Source organism: Protopterus annectens, chromosome 9.part0 (genome assembly GCF_019279795.1).
Source record: "Protopterus annectens isolate FY-2018-M chromosome 9.part0, PAN1.0, whole genome shotgun sequence".
NCBI lineage: Eukaryota > Metazoa > Chordata > Ceratodontiformes > Protopteridae > Protopterus > Protopterus annectens.
The window spans coordinates 350,229,416-350,241,496 of record NC_056743.1 but is presented as its reverse complement, the minus strand read 5'-3'; positions in this window follow the sequence as shown (position 1 = coordinate 350,241,496).

Genomic DNA, 12,081 nt, shown 5'->3' with positions numbered 1-12,081 from the left:
AACAGAGTTACATTGATAATTAGGTACAGTAAATGAGCTGAAAGAACTTAACAAAAACATAGGCTATTTACATACAAGTACAAGACTGCCATTACTATTTCTGAGATTACTACAAATGTAACATTAATAACATATTAGCAAGGACGGTAGGCAGTATAATGACATAGAGTTAGACAGGATACATATTTCTTTATCACAGTATACAAAGTACTTATCATCTTAGCTAGTTGTTTATGTTTTAGTTAATGGCACAGAGCTAGTCTGGGTTTGAGCAAGGACATAGCCAGTGTGACTTGAAGTGGAGTTTTAGACTATTTTTGAATTGACTTAGAGAAGTTGCAAGCGTGATGTTATTTGGGAGAGAGTTCCATATTTTACCAGTGGTGCTGGCAAATAGCGCGTCACCACCTAGGTTGAGAGATTTAGTTGTTTGGACAAGGAGTCTGTTTGCTTATAGAAGGCAGCTTAGATTGGAGTAGGGAGTCATTAAGTTTTTTAGTGCCGGGGTATTCTCAGGTTGTTTAAGGATTTTGAAGGCCTCTATGAGTTGGGACTGGTGAAGAAGGTGTGGGAATTCTATCCATCCAAGCTTTTTCAGGTTAGTACAGTGGTGTGTTCTGTAGGGTAGGCCTGTAACGAACCTGGCAATGTGATTATAGCAGGATGAGAGCTTGGCCAGATCAGATTTGTTAAGGTGAGTGAGGACAGGAGAGGCATATAGTAGGGTAGAGAGAAGGTGTGAACGGGCTGTGGCTGCCCTGGCATTCGGGGTAAGGAAGGCTTTAATTCTATATAGGGTCCCAAGTTTCTTGTTGACTGACTTAATGGCTTGGTTGATATGTATATCAAATCTGAGTTTATTGTCAATGTTTACTCCTAATAGCTTTGTATAGGTGTCTGGGGAGATGATGGTCCCATTATTGGATTTTATAGTGAAGTTTTCAGTCGGAGATCTATTGGTTGGGTAGAAGAGAAGTAACTTGGTTTTGTTTGGATTTAAGATCGATCAGGAGATGGTTGGCAAGCCAGTTTTTGACTTTGGTGAAGCTATGTTGGGTGGGCTATGTTGGTTGGGCTATGTTGACTTGAATTAATATGTCACTTGTGACTGCTTGAATTAATATGTCACTTGTGACTGATAGGAAGGACTTTATTTTACATGGCTTGAATTAATATGTCACTTGTTACTGTTTGATAGCACGAAGGACTTTGTTATTTTACATGACTTCAATTAATATGTCACTTGTGACTGCTTGAATTAATAAGTCATCGGACTGTTTGATAGTACTAAGGACTTTGTTACTTTACATGGCTTGAATTAATATGTCACTTGTGACTGATAGCACTAAGGACTTTGTTATTTTACATGGCTTGAATTAATATGTCACTTGTGACTGTTTGATAGTACTAAGGACTTTGTTACTTTACATGACTTGAATTAATATGTCACTTGTGACTGCTTGAATTAATATGTCACTTGTGACTGTTTGATAGTACTAAGGACTTTGTTACTTTACATGACTTGAATTAATATGTCACTTGTGACTGCTTGAATTAATATGTCACTTGTGACTGTTTGATAGCACTAAGGACTTTGTTACTTTACATGACTTGAATTAATATGTCACTTGTGACTGATAGCACTGAGGACTTTGTTATTTTACATTACTTGAATTAATATGTCACTTCTGACTGTTTGCTTGAATTAATATGTCACTTGTGACTGTTTGATAGCACTAAGGACTTTGTTATTTTACATGACTTGAATTAATATGTCACTTGTGACTGCTTGAATTAATATGTCACTTGTAACTGTTTGATAGCACTAAGGACTTTATTTAACATGACTTGAATTAATGTCACTTGTGGCTGTTTGATAGCACTAAGGACTTTGTTATTTTACATGACTTGAATTAATATGTCACTTGTGACTGCTTGAATTAATATGTCACTTGTGACTGTTTGATAGGACTAAGAACTTTGTTACTTTACATGACTTGAATTAATATGTCACTTGCGACTGCTTGAATTAATATATTACTTGTGAGTGATAGCACTAAGGACTTTGTTATTTTACATGACTTGAATTAATATGTCACTTGTGACTGCTTGAATTAATATGTCACTTGTGACTGATAGCACTAAGGACTTTGTTACTTTACATGGCTTGAATTTATATGTCACTTGTGACTGTTTGATAGCACTAAGGACTTTATTTTACATGACTTGAATTAATATGTCACTTGTGACTGCTTGAATTAATATGTCACTTGTGACTGATAGCACTAAGGACTTTGTTACTTTACATGACTTGAATTAATATGTCACTTGTGACTGATAGCACTAATGACTTTGTTACTTTACATGACTTGAATTAATATGTCACTTGTGACTGTTTGACAGCACTAAGGACTTTATTTTAAATGACTTGAATTAATATGTCACTTGTGACTGTTTGATAGCACGAAGGACTTTGTTATTTTACATGACTTGAATTAATATGTCACTTGTGACTGCTTGAATTAATATGTCACTTGTGATTGATAGCACTAAGGACTTTGTTACTTTACATGACTTGAATTAATATGTCACTTGTGACTACTTGAATTAATATGTCACTTGTGACTGTTTGACAGCACTAAAGACTTTATTTTAAATGACTTGAATTAATATGTCACTTGTGACTGTTTGATAGCACTAAGGACTTTGTTATTTAACATGACTTAAATTAATTTGTCACTTGTGACTGCTTGAATTAATGTCACTTGTGACTGGTAGCACTAAGGACTTTGTTACTTTACATGACTTGAATTAATATGTCACTTGTGACTGCTTGAATTAATGTTACTTGTGACTGCTTGAATTAATATGTCACTTGTGACTGATAGCACTAAAGACTTTGTTACTTTACATGGCTTGAATTAATATGTCACTTGTGACTGACAGCACTAAGGACTTTGTTATTTAACATGACTTGAATTAATATGTCACTTGTGACTGCTTGAATTAATGTCACTTGTGACTGATAGCACAAAGGACTTTGTTACTTTACATGACTTGAATTAATATGTCACTTGTGACTGCTTGAATTAATGTCACTTGTGACTGCTTGAATTAATATGTCACTTGTGACTGATAGCACTAAAGACTTTGTTACTTTATATGACTTGAATTAATATGTCTCTTGTGACTGCTTGAATTAATATGTCACTTGTGACTGATAGCACGAAGGACTTTGTTATTTTACATAACTTGAATTAATATGTCACTTGTGACTGCTTGAATTCATATGTCACTTGTGACTGTTTGATAGCACTAAGGACTTTGTTACTTTACATGGCTTGAATTAATATGTCACTTGTGACTGCTTGAATTAATATGTCACTTGTGACTGTTTGATAGCATGGAGGACTTTGTTATTTTAAATGACTTGAATTAATATGTCACTTGTGAGTGTTTGATAGCACTAAGGACTTTGTTATTTAACATGACTTGAATTAATATGTCACTTGTGACTGCTTGAATTAATGTCACTTGTGACTGATAGCACTCAGGACTTTGTTACTTTACATGACTTGAATTAATATGTCACTTGTGACTGCTTGAATTAATGTTACTTGTGACTGCTTGAATTAATATGTCACTTGTGACTGATAGCACTAAAGACTTTGTTACTTTACATGACTTTATTTTATTTATATTTATTTTATTCATTTTACATTTGTTAACCGGGATGGTCCGACTGGATACATGTCTTTTTTCAGCGGAGGCCCAGGGAGAAAAGCTCCAACAGAGTTACATTGATAATTAGGTACAGTAAATGAGCTGAAAGAAATAACTTAACAAAAACATAGGCTATTTACATACAAGTACAAGACTGCCATTACTATTTCTGAGATTACTACAAATGTAACATTAATAACATATTAGCAAGGACGGTAGGCAGTATAATGACATAGAGTTAGACAGGATACATATTTCTTTATCACAGTATACAAAGTACTTATCATCTTAGCTAGTTGTTTATGTTTTAGTTAATGGCACAGAGCTAGTCTGGGTTTGAGCAAGGACATAGCCAGTGTGACTTGAAGTGGAGTTTTAGACTATTTTTGAATTGACTTAGAGAAGTTGCAAGCGTGATGTTATTTGGGAGAGAGTTCCATATTTTACCAGTGGTGCTGGCAAATAGCGCGTCACCACCTAGGTTGAGAGATTTAGTTGTTTGGACAAGGAGTCTGTTTGCTTATAGAAGGCAGCTTAGATTGGAGTAGGGAGTCATTAAGTTTTTTAGTGCCGGGGTATTCTCAGGTTGTTTAAGGATTTTGAAGGCCTCTATGAGTTGGGACTGGTGAAGAAGGTGTGGGAATTCTATCCATCCAAGCTTTTTCAGGTTAGTACAGTGGTGTGTTCTGTAGGGTAGGCCTGTAACGAACCTGGCAATGTGATTATAGCAGGATGAGAGCTTGGCCAGATCAGATTTGTTAAGGTGAGTGAGGACAGGAGAGGCATATAGTAGGGTAGAGAGAAGGTGTGAACGGGCTGTGGCTGCCCTGGCATTCGGGGTAAGGAAGGCTTTAATTCTATATAGGGTCCCAAGTTTCTTGTTGACTGACTTAATGGCTTGGTTGATATGTATATCAAATCTGAGTTTATTGTCAATGTTTACTCCTAATAGCTTTGTATAGGTGTCTGGGGAGATGATGGTCCCATTATTGGATTTTATAGTGAAGTTTTCAGTCGGAGATCTATTGGTTGGGTAGAAGAGAAGTAACTTGGTTTTGTTTGGATTTAAGATCGATCAGGAGATGGTTGGCAAGCCAGTTTTTGACTTTGGTGAAGCTATGTTGGGTGGGCTATGTTGGTTGGGCTATGTTGACTTGAATTAATATGTCACTTGTGACTGCTTGAATTAATATGTCACTTGTGACTGATAGGAAGGACTTTATTTTACATGGCTTGAATTAATATGTCACTTGTTACTGTTTGATAGCACGAAGGACTTTGTTATTTTACATGACTTCAATTAATATGTCACTTGTGACTGCTTGAATTAATAAGTCATCGGACTGTTTGATAGTACTAAGGACTTTGTTACTTTACATGGCTTGAATTAATATGTCACTTGTGACTGATAGCACTAAGGACTTTGTTATTTTACATGGCTTGAATTAATATGTCACTTGTGACTGTTTGATAGTACTAAGGACTTTGTTACTTTACATGACTTGAATTAATATGTCACTTGTGACTGCTTGAATTAATATGTCACTTGTGACTGTTTGATAGTACTAAGGACTTTGTTACTTTACATGACTTGAATTAATATGTCACTTGTGACTGCTTGAATTAATATGTCACTTGTGACTGTTTGATAGCACTAAGGACTTTGTTACTTTACATGACTTGAATTAATATGTCACTTGTGACTGATAGCACTGAGGACTTTGTTATTTTACATTACTTGAATTAATATGTCACTTCTGACTGTTTGCTTGAATTAATATGTCACTTGTGACTGTTTGATAGCACTAAGGACTTTGTTATTTTACATGACTTGAATTAATATGTCACTTGTGACTGCTTGAATTAATATGTCACTTGTAACTGTTTGATAGCACTAAGGACTTTATTTAACATGACTTGAATTAATGTCACTTGTGGCTGTTTGATAGCACTAAGGACTTTGTTATTTTACATGACTTGAATTAATATGTCACTTGTGACTGCTTGAATTAATATGTCACTTGTGACTGTTTGATAGGACTAAGAACTTTGTTACTTTACATGACTTGAATTAATATGTCACTTGCGACTGCTTGAATTAATATATTACTTGTGAGTGATAGCACTAAGGACTTTGTTATTTTACATGACTTGAATTAATATGTCACTTGTGACTGCTTGAATTAATATGTCACTTGTGACTGATAGCACTAAGGACTTTGTTACTTTACATGGCTTGAATTTATATGTCACTTGTGACTGTTTGATAGCACTAAGGACTTTATTTTACATGACTTGAATTAATATGTCACTTGTGACTGCTTGAATTAATATGTCACTTGTGACTGATAGCACTAAGGACTTTGTTACTTTACATGACTTGAATTAATATGTCACTTGTGACTGATAGCACTAATGACTTTGTTACTTTACATGACTTGAATTAATATGTCACTTGTGACTGCTTGAATTAATATGTCACTTGTGACTGATAGCACTAAGGACTTTGTTATTTTACATGACTTGAATTAATATGTCACTTGTGACTGATAGCACTTAGGACTTTGTTATTTTACATGACTTGAATTAATATGTCACTTGTGACTGTTTGATAGCACTAAGGACTTTGTTACTTTATATGACTTGAATTAATATGTCACTTGTGACTGCTTGAATTAATATGTCACTTGTGACTGATACCACTAAGGACTTTGTTATTTTACATGACTTGAATTAATATGTCACTTTGACTGATAGCACTAAGGACTTTATTTTACATGACTTGAATTAATATGTCACTTGTGACTGCTTGAATTAATATGTCACTTGTGACTGTTTGATGGCACTAAGGACTTTGTTACTTTACATGGCTTGAATTAATATGTCACTTGTGACTGCTTGAATTAATGTCACTTGTGACTGATAGAACAAAGGACTTTATTTTATGTGACTTGAATTAATATGTCACTTGTGACTGCTTGAATTAATATGTCACTTGTGACTGATAGCACTAAGGACTTTGTTATTTTACATGGCTTGAATTAATATGTCACTTGTTACTGTTTGTTAGCACGAAGGACTTTGCTATTTTACATGACTTCAATTAATATGTCACTTGTGACTGCTTGAATTAATATGTCACTTGTGACTGTTTGATAGCACTAAGGACTTTGTTACTTTACATGGCTTGAATTAATATGTCACTTGTGACTGTTTGATAGCACTAAGGACTTTATTTTACATGGCTTGAATTAATATGTCACTTGTGACTGTTTGATAGCACTAAGGACTTTGTTATTTTACATGACTTGAATTAATATGTCACTTGTGACTGAATTAATATGTCACTTGTGACTGATAGCACTAAGGACTTTGTTACTTTACATGACTTGAATTAATATGTCACTTGTGACTGATAGCACTAAGGACTTTGTCATTTTACATGACTTGAATTAATATGTCACTTGTGACTGCTTGAATTAATATGTCACTTGTGACTGTTTGATAGCACTAAGGACTTTACTTTACATGACTTGAATTAATATGTCACTTGTGACTGTTTGATAGCACTAAGGACTTTATTTTACATGACTTGAATTAATATGTCACTTGTGACTGTTAGCACTAAGGACTTTGTTATTTTACATGACTTGAATTAATATGTCACTTGTAAATGTTTGCTTGAATTAATATGTCACTTGTGACTGTTTGATAGCACTAAGGACTTTAGTTTACATGACTTGAATTAATATGCCACTTGTGACTGTTTGCTTGAATTAATATGTCACTTGTGACTGTTTGATAGCACTAAGGAGTTTGTTACTTTACATGACTTGAATTAATATGTCACTTGTGACTGCTTAAATTAATATGTCACTTGTGTCTGTTTGATAGCACTAAGGACTTTGTTATTTTACATGATTTGAATTAATATGTCACTTGTGACTGTTTGATAGCACTAAGGACTTTGTTATTTTACATGACTTGAATTAATATGTCACATGTGACTGCTTGAATTAATATGTCACTTGTGACTGTTTGATAGCACTAAGGACTTTGTTACTTTACATGACTTGAATTAATATGTCACTTGTGACTGTTTGCTTGAATTAATATGTCACTTGTGACTGTTTGATACCACTAAGGACTTTGTAATTTTACATGACTTGAATTAATATGTCACTTGTGACTGCTTGAATGAATATGTCACTTGTCACTGTTTGATAGCACTAAGGACTTTGTTATTTTACATGACTTGAATTAATATGCCACATGTGACTGTTTGCTTGAATTAATATGTCACTTGTGACTGTTTGATATCACTAAGAGTGGGAAGGAAAGAAGACCCAGTTTAAAATTGTGATAGATTATTATTTTCACTTTGTTGATGACCAGAGCCATAGTAAATGAGAAGGTGCAGAAAGCCTAGGAACTACAGTAGTGGTTTTAAAATAAGAATGTCTAACTTTAAGTCTTTAACCCCAAACGGGATTGAGTATTAAAATTCATATTAGTATTATTATCAGTGCCCTCCATGCAGAAAGAATGGCTAAATGTCAAGGGCCATTTAAGGTGGTCAAAAGAACCAGTTCAATGAAATAGAGGACTACACAGACAGGAAAGAGAAGGACAGAGCTAATCTGTCACAATAAAAGATTGAAACTATGAAAAGAAGTATGCATTTTTGTAGTTTGCTTGTGCATTGAACTTCATGCAAAAGAAATCTGAGACATCATCAGAAGTTCAGTGAGGAGAATCCTTGCAGAATATATAAAGCTGGTAAAAGAGAATTGTTAGTGGAAATAAAAACAAATGAAAGTATCCTGATATGCGTGAGAGAACTACAGAATATATCATAGAGAAAACATCCGTAGTTATGGCTAGAATGAGACCTAAAGAGTAAGAGTCACAGAAACATTTAGTAAAAGAACTTGTTCAAACAATGCTCGAAATAGTAGTCATAGAATCAGACAGTAAACAGACCATGTCAATCTGGATATTTCCTGTTAAGTCGTACATTACTTTATGAATGCAGATGGAAACAGTTCTTTCTCTCTTTCAGTGCCTTTTATTAACTACAGTACACACGTGTGGGAGCCTCATGGAAAGCACCAGGGAGACTCCTAGAACAAAGGAATAAACAATCTTATATACTGGTGATATTGCTGACAGTACAAAAATATAAACTGAACCAATTAGATCACTATACAGGGCAATTAACCAATCAAAGGTTTACCAGTAAACATAAGACAATTCACATAATCATGTCTCCAGGCAGAAGAGAGAATCAGATACACTTCCATAAAAGGCATAGTTCCTGCTTTCAAGCAGACTCTTGTTTGTTCAGTATTTTTCCATTATTCACAGTTCAGAGTTCATAGTACTCAGTACATCTCAGTTTATACAAACTGTCACATACTCAATTCCCTTGAAACACATGCTTTGGCTGTTCATATTCTACAATCCCCCATTTGATGATGTGTAAGCATCATCATTTAACCTGTCATACATTTGCCTCAAATCTAGCATAACCATGCTACTAGTCTTTTAATCATTGAGAGACATTTTCATTTCATTATCTACAGTCATAGTTGCAGGCATATAAAATTTAGGCACTTTCTTCACAGTTTTTGGAGACATTAATTTCAAGATCAGTGCTTTGATTAGAAATAAGACAATGAAAGCAACAATTGCTAATACTGCAATTAACAAAATAAGCTTCAACAGTCCACCTCCCCAACCTGAGAACAGGTTGGTCAACCAAGCCCATGTTGAGCTATCAGCTTCTTTGGCCTCTGAGAGTTTGGAAATTCTCTGAATCAGTTCAAGGTGACTTTCAATTTCGTGCTGATTGTCAGGAATAAATGTACAGCACTCCTCCTAGATTAAAGCACAAGTTCCTCCTTTCACTGCTAGGGTGAAATCGAGGGCCATACTGTTTTGGAGTACTACAGCCCTCATAGCAGTCAGTTTATCAGTTACTAGTTCTAAAGCAGAAAATGTAGCATTGCTCAAAATTTCGAGCAGTTTAGATAACTTTCTCAGTTCCCAAATTGATTTCACTGCTCTGTATGACAGAATTATACCAGCCCATGATATTACATCATCACCCAGGTCCATATGGGAAAGTCCTTTGGTACTAGCATGATCTAAGTCATGATGATAGATCCATGAAGCATCAACTTGGCCTACCAGATTGGTAGGCTTCTTGACCTCTCGAACGTTCCAAATTTTTCCCTTAGGTAATGTAGATACATGTCGTATAGCTGGAACTAGGTAACCCAGGAAACAGCTGCCAGACCAGTTTCCTGGTAACCATTTATTAGCTTTTCTTTCACACACAAAATAACAGTTCTCTACCTAATGGTGATATTGATAGACTTAAAGTTATTCCCAGTATTCTGCCACCTTTCAAACATTTTCCAGTAGACAGTTTCTATTTTCTGGGAAAAGTTAGTCATAGAGTTTTTAACAATTCTTAATATAGGTGAGAAATCTGTTACACAACCCCATGCAGTGCAGTTATATACCACTGTTTTGTTGCAATGGCTCCACCCTACTCTGGTTTTATCAAGTTTTTGAAAACACACAGTTCCATTTTGACGGACAGACAACTGTAATGCTACTTTGTGTTTTGAAATAACTCTTGATGTGTCATAGATCAGATTCATCCAAGTCTCTTCAATCCATAAAGGAACTATATTTAGCATCAATCCCCCATGAACCGTAGGAATGGCAGTGCAGATCCAGCAATTGGAGACATTAAGGGATGATGCATAAGTATATTTTATAGCTTGGTAGGTATTGAATGGTGGATGCCATGCAGTTCTTTTGGCATGAAGTGTTACTGTAGCAGAAAATAGAAATGGCCACAGTAGAAATATGAGAACAACAAAAATAACCACCAAAATAGCTGTACAGTACTTTTGTGGAAATGGTGGTTTCGGCTGAATTGTATTGGAATGGAGAAATGTTCCAATTGGAGAAATTTCAGACATTATCAGGTGCAGTTACAGTATGGCTTCAAGTTCGGGAAGCAATAGGTGGAGAATCTCGAGCTGTGAAAGGTAGAGGTGTTTGATCTTTGGAGGGGACGACTTTCTTAACGTGTGATATATATGAATCCAGGTTGGTGATCCTTGTAATCGTACTGCTGAAGAGGTTGTCAATAGAACCAGGTAGGGCCCCTTCCAATGAGGTTGCAGTGTTGTTTTTCAGGAGAAAGACTTGACGTACACCCAATCGCCTGGTTGTAGTGCAGAAGAGGTGAACGGATCAGGGTTATGTTGTGCCGCTGCTACTTGGCGGTGATAACACTGTAACACAGAAACAAGAGAAGTGCAGTATACAATAACATCATAATCAAACGCGTCGTACTCAGAAAAGGGTGGTGGTGGAGTCATGGGCATGCGCATAGGATGGTCCATTAGAATTTCATGAGGAGAAAGACCTTTATTAGGATGTACTTGAGCTCTCATACAGAGCAAAGCTAGTGGTTAGGCCTGTACTCAAGTGAGGCTTGTTTCAGTAGTAATTTTTGCTAGTCTAGTTTTCAGTGTTTTATTCATGCGTTCAATGATTCCAGATGCCTGCGGTCTATATGGGCAATGAAATTTTAGAGTGATACCCAACATAGTACACAGTGAGTCAATTAATTGAGCTGTAAAATGTGTTCCACGATCTGAATATATATAACAAGGAACACCAAATCGAGGTATAAATTCATAACAAAGTTTCTTAGCAACTGAGATAGCATCATTTTTCGCACAAGGGTATGCTTCTAACCATCCAGAAAAACATCAACAACAGTTAAAACATATTTAAAATGTGCACAAAGTGGTATTTCAATAAAATCCCATTGTAAAGCACAAAATGGTCCCAATGGTTTTGGTAAGGGTTGTGCGGGAGCCATTGTGCCTTTGGAAATATTGTACTGTAAACAAATGGAGCATGTGCTCACAAAGTGTTGTACAGAAGCAGAAAGCTTTGGGGCAAACCAATCCTTTTGGATTTGTTTTATTAAAGCTTGTACCCCGACATGGGCTGGCAAATGATAAGCTTTAATGAGGGAATTTAGCATGGATAAGGGGCAGACCAATCTGCCATCTGATGTTGCCAAATTAAATCAGAGCGTTTAAAACAATTTTGAGCCAGCCCTGTTTTTCTTTCTGATTCTGAAATTTCATTCTGTAAAGCTTTTAGCACTGTTTCATCAAAAGTTTTCATAGATTGTAATGGCTGCAGAAAGTGACCCTGAGCAGTTTGTAAGAAAGCAGCCTGTTTAGCAGCCCAGTCAGCAAAATTATTGCTCTTACTTTTGAAAGTGTCATTGGATTGATGGGCTGCACATTTAACAAC